Raw genomic sequence first — 12,535 nt, 5'->3', positions numbered from 1 at the left:
GCTAATATCTGGCAGCTGTAAAAACAAAAACTGGGACATTGGGTTTTGCCTTAAAAAGTGTAATGATGAGTAGTTTAAAGGAAATAATCCAATGTTCAATAGAGTTCCATTGGCCAGGTACCAGCTGTGCAATTTTGGAACCCACATTATAAAGAGGAGGTATCTGACTTGGAAAAGATAGAAAATGAGCTACAAAGATGGTAAGAGAATTGGAGAATACAATATAAGGGAATACATGCAGGCATGTAGATCTTTTCTCATTGGAAGGGTAAAAACTGAGATAGAATATGATTGAGGTATTCAAACTAGTAGAGCTCAGAGATGTAGGAGATCAGACATGACTAGCTGTATTGGTATGAGTCAGTAACATTAGGGGACATGAGCTGAAGCCAAAAAGAGGTAGGCCAGATGGGATGTAAGGAAACATTTCTGATAGGGTAATATTCAATATTTGAAACAGAGGCCGATAAAAGACTAAGAGGGGGAGCAATGGGATTAGCTTTGGATTACTCTATCAAAGAACCAGCTCAGATGCAATAAGCTGAATGGCTTTCTTCTCTGCTGTAAAACTCTATAGGTCTATCTCCATCCCATTTTCCTGTCCATAGTGTATGGGAACTGACTGTTTCTCGGGCATTGCTATGAGGGAAACTGGCCTTAGGGTTTGTCCACCTTTAACTAATGTGGAGTCGAGGTTACAATCAGATCAGCCACGATCTTATTGAATGGTGCAGCAGGCTCGAGGGGCCGAGTGGCCTACTCCCGCTCCAAATTCATATGTAACTTCTTATCCATGGTTTGATGGTGCGTAAGTAGTCAGAGAGAACAGTGGTTGTAGTGAATGGAGAAGATTAATAAACAGGTAGAGCAGGGTGGCGTCTGCATACATGAAGAGGTAAATGGTGGAACCAAGCGAGGAAGCTTGGGACACTGTTGACATTATGGTGTAGAGAGTCAGGATTCAGTTAGGTTGCAGTTGATTCCATCTATAATTTTATAGGTGGACAGCTTCTTATAGCAATGAAATGGATGCTTTGCAGAGTTTGGCAACAGACAAAGGGACAGAGAGGGTACAGAGAGAAAGCTAGAGTACAACAAACAAAAGCAAAATACTGCAGATGCTGGAAATCTGAAATAAAAACAAGTAATGTTGGAAATACTCAGCAGGTCTGGCAGCATCTGTGGAGAGAGAAGCAGAGTTAATGTTTCAGGTCAGTGACCCTTCATCAGAACTGGCAAATGTTAGAAATCTAATAGGTTTTAAGCAAATAAAGCGGAGGTGAGCAAGAGATAACAAAAGGCAAAGTGTTGATAGGACAGAGGGTCACAAAGAATAACTGACTTGAAGATCAAGGAGCAAAGGCAAACAGTATGTTAATGGTGTGTTGAAAGACAAAGCGTTAGTGCAAAGAGGGTGTTAATTGACAGAAAAATGAACAGCCCTAGCCGAAAGCACAAACATGAAAAAAACAGTGGGTAGACACATGGTAAAAAAAATGAATGATGAAACAAACTAATATAAAATAAACAAATAAAAAATAATAAATAATAAAAAATAAAAAAATAACTGAAAATAAAAAGGGTGGGGGCTCATCATGCTCTGAAATTATTGAACTCAATGTTCAGTCCCACAGGCTGTAGTGTGCCTAATCGGTAAACGAGATGCTGTTCCTCGAGCTTGCATTGATGTTCACTGGAACACTGCAGCAAGCCCAAGACAGATATGTGGGCATGAGAGCAGGGTGGGGGTGTTGAAATGGCAAGCAACCGGAAGCTCAAAGTCATGCTTACGGATTGACCAGAGGTGTTCCACAAAGCAGTCACCCAATCTGCTTCTGGTCTCCCTAGTGTAGAGGAGACTACATTGTGAGCAGTGAATACAGTACACTACATTGAAAGAAGTACAAGTAAATCGCTGATTCACCTGAAAGGAGTGTTTTGGGCCTTGGATAGTGAGGAGAGAGGAGGTAAAAGAGCAGGTGTTACACCTCCTGTAATTGCATGGGAAGGTGCCATGGGAAGGGGACAAGGTGCTGGGGGTAATGGAGGAGTGGACCAGGGTGTTGCGGAGGGAACTATCCCTTCGGAATGCTGACGGGGAGGGGAAGATGCGTTTGGTAGTGGCATCACGCTGGACGTGGCGGAAATGGCAGAGGATGATCCTTTGGATATGGAGGCTGATGGGGTGGAAAGTGAGGACAAGGGGAACTCTGTCGCGGTTCTGGGAGGGAGGGGAAGGGGTGAGGGTAGAGGTGCGAGAAATGGGTCGGACACGGTCGAGGGCCCTGTCAACCACAGTGGGGGGGAATCCTCGGTTGAGGAAAAAGGAAGACATATCAGAAGCACTGTCGTGGAAGGTTGCATCTTCAGAGCAGATGCGTCAGAGACGGAGAAACTGGGAGAATGGAACGGAGTCCTTACAGGAGGCAGGGTGTGAAGAAGTGTCGCCGAGGTAGCTGTGGGAGTGGACGGGCTTATAATGAATATTAGTAGACAGCTTATCCCCAGAGATGGAGACAGAGAATTCAAGGAAGGGAAGTATCGGAGATGGACCATGCAAAGATGAAAGAAGGGTGGAAATTGGAAGCAAAGTTGATAAAGTTTTCCAGTTTGGGGCAGGAGCAGGAAATAGCACCAATACAGTCATCAATGTACTGGAAAAAGAGTTGGGGGAGGGGGCCTGAGTAGGACTGGAACAAGGAATGTTCGACATATCCCACAAAAAGACAGGCATAACTCGGACCCATGCAGATACCCATAGCAACACCTTTTACTTGAAGGAAGTGAGTGGAGTTGAAGGAGAAATTGTTCAATGTGAGAACAAGTTCAGCCAGGCGGAGGAGGGTGGTGGTGCATGGGGACTGGTTGGGCCCCTGTTCAAGGAAGAAGCGGAGAGCTCTCAAACTGTCCTGGTGGGGGATGGAGGTGTAGAGAGATTGGAGTCCATAGTGAAGAGGAGGTAGTTGGGGCCAGGAAACTGGAAATTGTCAAAATGATGTAGGGTGTCAGAAAAGTCACAGATGTAGGTGGGAAAAGACTTGACCAGGAGTGAAAAGATACAGTCAAGATTGGAAGAAATACGTTCAGTGGGGCAGGAACAGGCTGAAACAATGGGTGTGCCAGGACAGTCCTGTTTGTGGATTTGAGGAAGGAGTTAGAAGTGGGCTGTCTGGGGTTGCGGGACTGTAAGGTTGGAAGCTGTAGAGGGAAGATCTCCAGACGAGATGAGGTCAGTGACAGTCCTGTAGACAGTAGCTTGATGTTCGGTGGTGAGGTCGTGGTCCAGGAGGAAGTAGGAAGAAGTGTCTGAGAGTTGGCGCTGAGCTTCTGCAAGGTAGAGGTCGGTGCGCCAGACAACAACAACAACACCACCTTTGTCTGCAGGCTTGATGACAATGTTGGGGTTAGATCTGAAAGAATGGAGTGCAACAAGTTCAGAGGGGGACAGGTTAGAGTGAGTGATGGGGGCAGAGAAATTGAGACGGCCGATGTCTCGCTGACAGTTTTCAATGAAAAGATCAAGCTAGAGTTGTTTACTCACAAAGAGCAAGTTGTACAGTTAGGCACTGGAATAGATAAATGAGGTCATTGGTGTTCTGGGTCTGCTGATATTGTGTGCCACAGTTAGCCTGGTACAGAATGCCAGGAGGGAGCAGAGGGAGACTGAGTAAATTCAGGAAGAACTTGAGCCCGGGTTAGAGACTGAAAAGACCAGTAGAGAATAGTGACAGATTGGTGGAGGGTGGAAGAGGCATGATTTAGTGCGATGGGAGGGCAGGGCAGTGATTATGACAGAGGCCAAAACAGGGGGAGAGAGAAGTCAAGAAAAAATGGAAGGGCACACTTGGACAAGCATATGAATGTCAAGTGGGCAGAAGAAGTCAGGCTTGGAGCAATAGTTAATAGGCACATGTAAGTGGACGGAATATTGGACTTCCTCCGGAAATAAAATTTTGTGCAATAGTAAAACATTTACTACATGTTGTTAATTTGAATATAGCATCAATTTTATTTGAAAAGAAAGATACAATTTGTTGCATATGTAAAGATGGCATTTTCTACCAATGAAAGATGTCACCATGGTTATGGTAAAATAGTTCCTTAGTCTCCAGGAATTAAAGATTAATCTCTTGAATGCTGCTCCAAGCAACCCAGGAGCAAAATTGTGGGGACATTAAAAAATGATGTTTTTTAACAAAATTCTTGAACACTTTTATTAGTTATTAAAATATTGGAGATGAGGAAAAAAGCTGATTGACTAGGTGGGGTATTTGGAGGTGGGACATCGTGTGACAAAACCCCCAGGAAGAGGTCCAACCCGAGTCGGCAAATCTACCAATCTCAACGACAAACTCTCAAGTGGCCAGGTGCTGCTCCACAAGGGCAGGAAAATACTACTTTTGGGCACCTTCTAGCAGCTGGATCAAAAGTGTCACAGAAGAAGGCTGTCATTCTAGACCCCCACCTGCAAGAATGAGGCATATTAATTTCACCATATGGACATTAAATTTCAAACTGTTGCTGAAGTGAAGAAAGGACTTGTTTAAAAAATCAGCAGGCCCTTGGCTAGAAAAATACTTTTTGCATACTAACAACCAGTGCTTGGAAGGACAAATGAGCTATTCCCTGCTCCAATTTAACCCACAATGGACTTTGAGCACCAGGTATTGTGTGTAAGAAGAGATATTCCAGGGTTGGCTAAGACCAGAGAATCCACAAACAGACGTGGTCAGACCAGCTAGTTACATGACTAACCTTGTTGGCAACCTGGGTTTTTCTGAATTGTACAAACAGTTTGAACTGAGAGTGTCTGTTTGCTCCTGGACTGAAAAGACCTCTCCTGGCTGGCTCACCACAACCTCTCCTGACTGCTCCTATCTCTTTCTCATGGAACTCCAAATCCACCGAAGACACATGAACCCCATAAGAGGAAAGTCTCCTACAGCGAACAAGCTTTAAGAAGAATACTGGACCCCACGAAAAGCAAGATCTACCTACAATCAAGGACTGTACAATGAGCTCGAAGATCCGTAACAAAAACCCTCTTCAGAGATTGCCTCAAACTTTTCCACTTTATTTCTTCTGCTCTGTTCTGTCTCTATTTGCATGTGTGTATTGCTTATGCATGTTAGCGTGGGTGCGCTGTGTATCTGTCGGCATTAACCAAATTAAAGTTTAAGCTTGAGTTCAATAAATTTCAATCCTTCTTCTTTAAACCTAAGAAAACCTGCTTGTGCTGGTTTCTTTCCCTTATAATTGGAAAGCAGTGAACAAGGATTCACCCAGGGGGAGCTAAAAAGACGGTGTGTTTAAAATTAAAACCCTGTTATGGTAAGACCAGGTGAAGGCTGAGAGGGAACCCTAGTCCCCTTTCTCACCTGGTTGTAACAAGGTCTAGGAGCAGACTACCCTAATCTTCTTCTCAAACATAATTGCAGAATGACATAGGATGACATGAAATATAGAATATCCTTTTATTTAATCTAACAAAAATAAAGGATTCATATAAATATTCTCTTCTCAAAGGATGTTATTGTCTTTGGGTTACCGTACAATTGTATTAGGTCATTTTCTGTCATGCATCTAAATGAGTCAGCAGCAACCTCCCACTCCCTCCTACTTGTGAAAATACCTCAAGCTGTTATTAGCTAAGGATAATCACGGTAATATTAATGTGCTTTCACCAGTATGTCACAGTTAATTTGAATTTTGGACTATATCATCCCTGACCCAATACCATCCTTTGTGGAACAGTGTGTATATGCATATGTAACCATGAAGAGTAGCTTTTTTTGCAGTTTTAGTGTACATATGGGTTCCAATAGCCACATTCATGTACATTTTCTTATTCTGGCTCTGCCAGCCAGAGAATAAAGGGCCCTGGTGTTTTTTTTTACTTTGGTTTGTGCATGGCCATTTCGTTCCCAATATCCAAAAAAAGTCCAGCTTAATGAACTGAATTAACAAAATTTGAAATAAAAACATAACATGCTGGAAATACTCAGCTGGTCTGGCTGCATTTCTGGAGAGAAACAGAGTTACCATTTCAGGTCTGTGATCTCAGTATTTTGCTTTTAATATAACAACTTGATGGCCATCACACTGTCATATACAAAAATGCACATAGCATCAAATTAGAGCTGCATATACAAAGAAAGGAATAGAATACTACCTACATTGTCCAGTTTGGAGGATATTCAGTAGCTAGTCACAATTGTTGGCAGGATTTTAACTAGCTGACTCTAGGCAATTTATAGAAACAGCAGATAACAGCCAGTTTGATTTCTGTTCCAACTTAAAATTAGCAACAAATTTACAGTAAAGATGCAGAAAATACTGTTGTCACTTTTCTCTTGGGACAACTTTACATCATTGTAAACAACCATGAACAAAGCTACTGTTGTAGAGAAATATGACTTGAGCAATAAATGTGAGACATTATCGGCTCCATTCCCTGTCTGTAACCAACTCCAGTAAGGGTCATTTTTGTGGGTAATTGAGCCCTTATAATGCAAAAGTGTTCAAACTCAGTTCACAAGTAAATAGTTTCTTTGGTTGACACAAGAATCAATCTGAAATTTCATATACAGGAAATAAATAAGGTTAATTTATTCTTGACAGGCAGCAAACTCACATATAACTTTTGTTTTGTATATTGGCATTGAATTGCTTTCTTGCTTAAACAATGGTGTTTACACTGGAAGCAGTGTTCAGTGAAATCCAAAGAATGTTCTTTCTCGTCAATGGCTGACAGCAATCACATTTTACTTGTATTATTTAGATGGAATGGCTCAACACAACATTGCTTCTAATTGATCAGTTCAAAGATAGTGAAGCTCGGAACTAGACAGAAATAAAGAATGAGCATCTTAAGCATATTATCCAGAGTTTCTTTTGGATTTTGTGAAAGAGATTACTTTTCCATTTGTTTATGGGATGTAGGTATTGCTGACAAGACCTGTATTTATTTCCCATTCCAAACTACCCTTGAGAAGGGGTGGTGAGTTGCCATCATAAATTACTGCAGTCTGTGTGGTGGAGATACACCCACAGTGCTGTTAGGGAGGATGTTCCAGAAATTTAACCAAGCAACAGTAAAGGATCGCCAGCATGTTTCCAAGTCAGGATGATGTGTGATGTGAGGGGAACTTGCAGATGCTGGTGTTCCCATGCACCTGCTGCCCTTGTTCTTCTAGGTGTTAGAGATTGCTGGTTTGGAAGTTGCTGTTGAAAGAACCTTGGCCAGTTCTGGAGTGCAGCTTGTAGATGGTATACACTGCTGCCACTGTGTGCCAGTGACGGAGGAGTGAATGCTTAAAGGTGCTGGATGAGGTGCCAATCAAATCAGCTGCTTTATCCTGGATGGTGTCAAGCTTCTTGAATGTTGTTGGAACTGCACTCATCCAGGCAAGTGGGTGTGCCTTGTAGATGGTGGAAAGGTTTTGGGGAGTACGGTGCCGGGTTTCGTAGCGGACGCCTTCACAGAAATTCTCCGCGCACCCATGCAACCGAAATCGCCTCCGACGAGAGAACAAAATTCAACGCACTAACTTTGTTTTTCTCTCCCTACAGAAGCAGCCTGAACTGCTGAGTATTTCTAGCATTTTTGTTTTTATTTCAGATTTCAAGAATCTGCAGTATTTTGCTTTAGAATAAATATATGGTACTATATATTAGCTGCAAAAAAAGCTTACTCTTACTAGGTTATATATATTTGATCCAGAGTTTGCTAACCCTTTTTTTGAAAAAAGTCAGCTTTGCTCAATTTTGAACCTTCCTTTCACAGCTTCTTGAGTGGCCTTACTGCCTACATTCAGAGTAGCTCTGTTCATGTTTTCGGGGCCTGCAAACTCAGACCAGTCTTGAGCTTATCTGAAGTCGGGGGGGCCGTATTAACTTTTATAGGAAGCTAAAAAATGGGCAATAAGGCATCAGCTGCCAGTTTTACACTCCACCTGACTGACATCAATGGAAAAAGAAATCGGGCGGGGTATAAAGCAGGTGGCAGATTCACTATCATCCATTTTCATCCAGCGATAAATGGAGTATTCTCAATGGAGATTGCTGATAAATTATATTATTTTATATTATATTTATTTATATATTATATTTAGAGATACAGCACTGAAACAGGCCCTTCGGCCCACCGAGTCTGTGCCGACCAACAACCACCCATTTATACTAACCCTACAGTAATCCCATATTCACTACCACCTACCTACACTAGGGGCAATTTACAATGGCCAATTTACCTATCACCTGCAAGTCTTTGGCTGTGGGAGGAAACCGGAGCACCCGACGAAAACCCACGCGGTCACAGGGAGAACTTGCAAACTCCGCACAGGCAGTACCCAGAATTGAACCCAGGTCCCTGGAGCTGTGAGGCTGCAGTGCTAACCACTGCGCCACCCCTGAATTAAGAGTTACCGGTGGGGTGGGAGTGCTGATAAACCTGGTCTTACCAGTTAAAATACTCAGCAAAGACAGGCAGAATCATTGGGGAAAGAAATAGAGTTAATTGAATCGATTTTCAAAGGGCCATGGGGTCGGGATGTGATTCAGAATTCGCAGTCCCAGAGGTCACCTTGGGAACCCAATGCCTCCAGAAAGTCTGCCATCTTCAATGTGAGTGCCAGGGGGAGGGAACAGGGAAGATGCTTGTCTCCAATTAACTGCCCATGGAGCCCATGAAGGAGCTTGTTAAGGGGCTGAGGGAGGGGAGTTCCACATGGCAATTTTCAATGAGTGTTCTGGCAAGCTCGACCAGTTTGTTGCACAATCGTACACAGCTGTCAGGCTCACAACGAGTAGGCGGCAAACATTTTTGGTGGGAGAGAAAATGTTTTGGGCCCTTGGGAATCTTGCGCTGACCCAGCGCAGGACTTTCTTTTTATTTTGGAAGCGCTGCCTCACCTTTTTATTTTGCGGAGCCTGAATAGAGCTGCCTGTTCTCATTGGCAAAGCATCGGCAGGCCCCATCATGGCTGCTGCTTGCCTTTGCCGCTCATGCTGTGCAGGCAGCTCCTGCCTCTTGCAGATGCTCAATGCCACTAATTGGGCACAAGCTCGACTTTGCCCAATTCAGGCATTTACATTTGACATTCAGAATCAAAATATTCAAATTCAATGCAACATCTGAGTACAAAGTTCCAATTCAGAAGTCTGAAAAATGTATGTCTGATTGGGAATTGGGTTCAGATTCATGGGACTGAAGATATGATTCCACTATGCAATTCATGGCACCAAATGTCTCGTTCGAGCCGATGTCATCACATAATGAAAAGTTTATTACGGCAATCCAGGTGCATAGTGCAGAGAGTACAGGGACTGCCAAATAGGCAAGGTTGGAATTTCAGTGCAATTCAAGGATATTGCTGGCTCACCAAGGTCCATCGTATTTTCTGGGAGAGGGAAGGTATCAAGAGAGAATGGCCAGGGATTGTAATCAAGGCATAAGGAAAGAAAAGGGAGTGGATTTTTTTATGTATTAGAGCATCCCCTATGACACCTATTCCACATGGGCACTGTGTGGCTGGAGGATTGCTCAGTGCTTCAGTCGCTTTTTGGGAGACCCTCTAATTAAAATTTTTTGCAGCGGCCTTAATGAGCCTTATGCACAGTTTGCGTGGAGGCTTCTAGTGCCTTTCATGCTCACTGCTGCTGGGCACCTCAGGGCACATTGCAGGCATCAGGCCCTCATGCCCAGAAATACGGTAATGTGTATTAATAACATTGAGTGCAGCATTTGAGCTCTTGGTCTCGTGGAACTATGTGTTATTTCTACAGTCCAATGTCACTAAGCATGTGTGTCCACATCACAAAACTACATTTAAACACTAGCTTATGCTTTGGAACAAATGCTTGCTATTTGCAACAATGCTACTAGTGAGAAAAAAATCTAGTCTCAGGATTTTTGACAAATTATTTTGCCCCTTTTCAGCAGAACAGCCAGTAATATTCTGTAATATACAGTAATATTCTGTATTGGGAAGGGACAGAACGATGACTGTGCACTTTGAGTAGAGGAAATATGTGACATGTCCTTGGAGATAAAATATATGTGATTTTATTGCCAAAAGAAGTTGCTCAGTGGGAGGATGTGTCCATTACTGGTAGTAGTTCTCAGTCACAGAATTAGGACCAATTTCCCTTCCAATTTGTCCTCTTCCTATTCCTGCAGCCATGTGGGATTTTTCTTCACCTAATGTCACACTGAACTCCTTTTTGGATGACAAAATTATCCAGTATGCAACAGATAGGAATCATTTTGGAGACTTTTTCAGGAGTTTAGAGCTACACATTTCCTGAGCAGTCCAAACAATGCAATTCCGATGAAGGATCACTAACCTGAAACGTTAACTCTGCTTCTCTCTCCACAGATGCTGCCAGACCTGCTGAGTATTTCCAGAAATTCTTGTTTTTATTACAACCAATACAATTGTTGCTTCAGAAATTCTCTGGTGTACTCCAAAGAAACTGAGGCAGTGCTGAAGAGTCTATGGGGTTTTTTAACTGGGATCATGAACTATGACTACAAAGAGGAGCTCTAATCTGAAAGCAGTCATCTGCTCATTCTCTGGGACCATGGCCTTCTGCAGAATAATACCTTATCATGGCTGCTCCAACGTTGACTTGCAGGATCACATTTCCATGGTGTGAAATCATCTGAACACTCATGTGCTCTCATCTCCTACTCATGCATGCAACTGGGTTGATATATAGCAACTTGATGGCCACATGAATCCTTCCTTCCTTCCTTCCATCCATCTATCTATCCATCCATCTATCTATCTATCCATCCATCTATCTATCTATCTATTTGGAAGTCTGCCAGATGATGTAAGTTTTGTGCCCTATCTAGTGGTGTCTCCGATTCGCCAGGAAAGTGAGAAAGGTGTTTCTCCTATCAAACATGGTGTTCATCACCTACTCCATTGAAGTATTAACTACAGACTGAATTATGCAGCAGATGTCCTTGTGGTGGCCTGGAATGATCTTGTTGCATAAAAGCATAATACCACTGTGACATTCAGAACTATAGGAAGAACTATAAGAATCCTTTCGGTTGTCATTAAGTCAGCCCGCAGCAGGTCGTCTAGCTTGGTCATTGCCTCTGTAATGCAGCAGAGTTGACAAACACAGGCCTCCTGTGATATACCCAGGCAATAATGTTGTACAAAGAACAAAGAACAGTATAGCACAGGAACAGGCCATTCGGCCCTCCAAGCCTGCGCCGATCTTGATGCCTGCCGAAACTAACACCTTCTGCACTTCCGGGGCCCATATCCCTCGATTCCCTTCCTATTCATGTATTTGTCAAGATGTCTCTTAAACGTCGCTATCGTATCTGCTTTCACCACCTCCCCTGGCAGCAAGTTCCAGGCACTCACCACCCTCTGTGTAAAAAACTTGCCTCGCACATCCCCTCTAAACATTGCTCCTCGCACCTTAAACCTATGTCCCCTAGTAACTGACTCTTCCACCCTGGGAAAAAGCTTCTGACTATCCACTCTGTCCATGCCGCTCATAACTTTGTAAACCTCTATCATGTCGCCCCTCCACCTCCATCGATCCAGTGAAAACAATCAGAGTTTATCCAACCTCTCCTCATAGCTAATGCCCTCCAGACCAGGCAACATCCTGGCAAACCTCCTCTGTACCCTCTCCAAAGCCTCCACGTCCTTCTGGTAGTGTGGTGACCAGAATTGCACGCAATATTCTAAGTGTGGCCTAACTAAGGTTCTGTACAGCTGCAACATGACTTGCCAATTTTTATACTCTATGCCCCGACCGATGAAGGCAAGCATGCCGTATGCCTTCTTGACTACCTTATCCACCTGCGTTGCCACTTTCAGTGACGTGTGGACCTGAATGGCCAGATCTCTCTGCCTGTCAATACTCCTAAGGGTTCTGCCATTTACTGTATACTTCCCACCTGCATTAGACCTTCCAAAATGCATTACCTCACATTTGTCCGGATTAAACTCCATCTGCCATTTCTCCGCCTAAGTCTCCAACCGATCTATATCCTGCTGTATCCTCTGTCAATCCTCATCATTATCCGCAACTCCACCAACCTTTGTGTCGTCCACAAACTTACTAATCAGACCAGCTACATTTTCCTCCAAATCATTTATATATACTACAAACAGCAAAGGTCCCAGCACTGATCCCTGCGGAACACCACTAGTCACATCCCTCCATTCAGAAAAACACCCATCTACTGATACCCTCTGTCTTCTATGACCGAGCCAGTTCTGTATCCATCTTGCCAGCTCACCTCTGATCCCTTGTGACTTCACCTTTTGTACCAGTCTGCCATGCGGGACCTTGTCAAAGGCTTTACTAAAGTCCATATAGATAACATCCACTGCCCTTCCTTCATCAATCATCTTCGTCACTTCCTCAAAAAACTCAATCAAATTAGTAAGACACGACCTCCCCTTCACAAAACCATGCTGTCTCTCGCTAATAAGTTCGTTTGTTTCCAAGTGGGAGTAAATCCTGTCCCGAATAATCCTCTCTAATGGTTTCC

The sequence above is a fragment of the Heterodontus francisci genome, chromosome 1 (assembly GCF_036365525.1).
Source record: "Heterodontus francisci isolate sHetFra1 chromosome 1, sHetFra1.hap1, whole genome shotgun sequence".
NCBI lineage: Eukaryota > Metazoa > Chordata > Chondrichthyes > Heterodontiformes > Heterodontidae > Heterodontus > Heterodontus francisci.
This window is presented reverse-complemented; position numbering follows the sequence as displayed.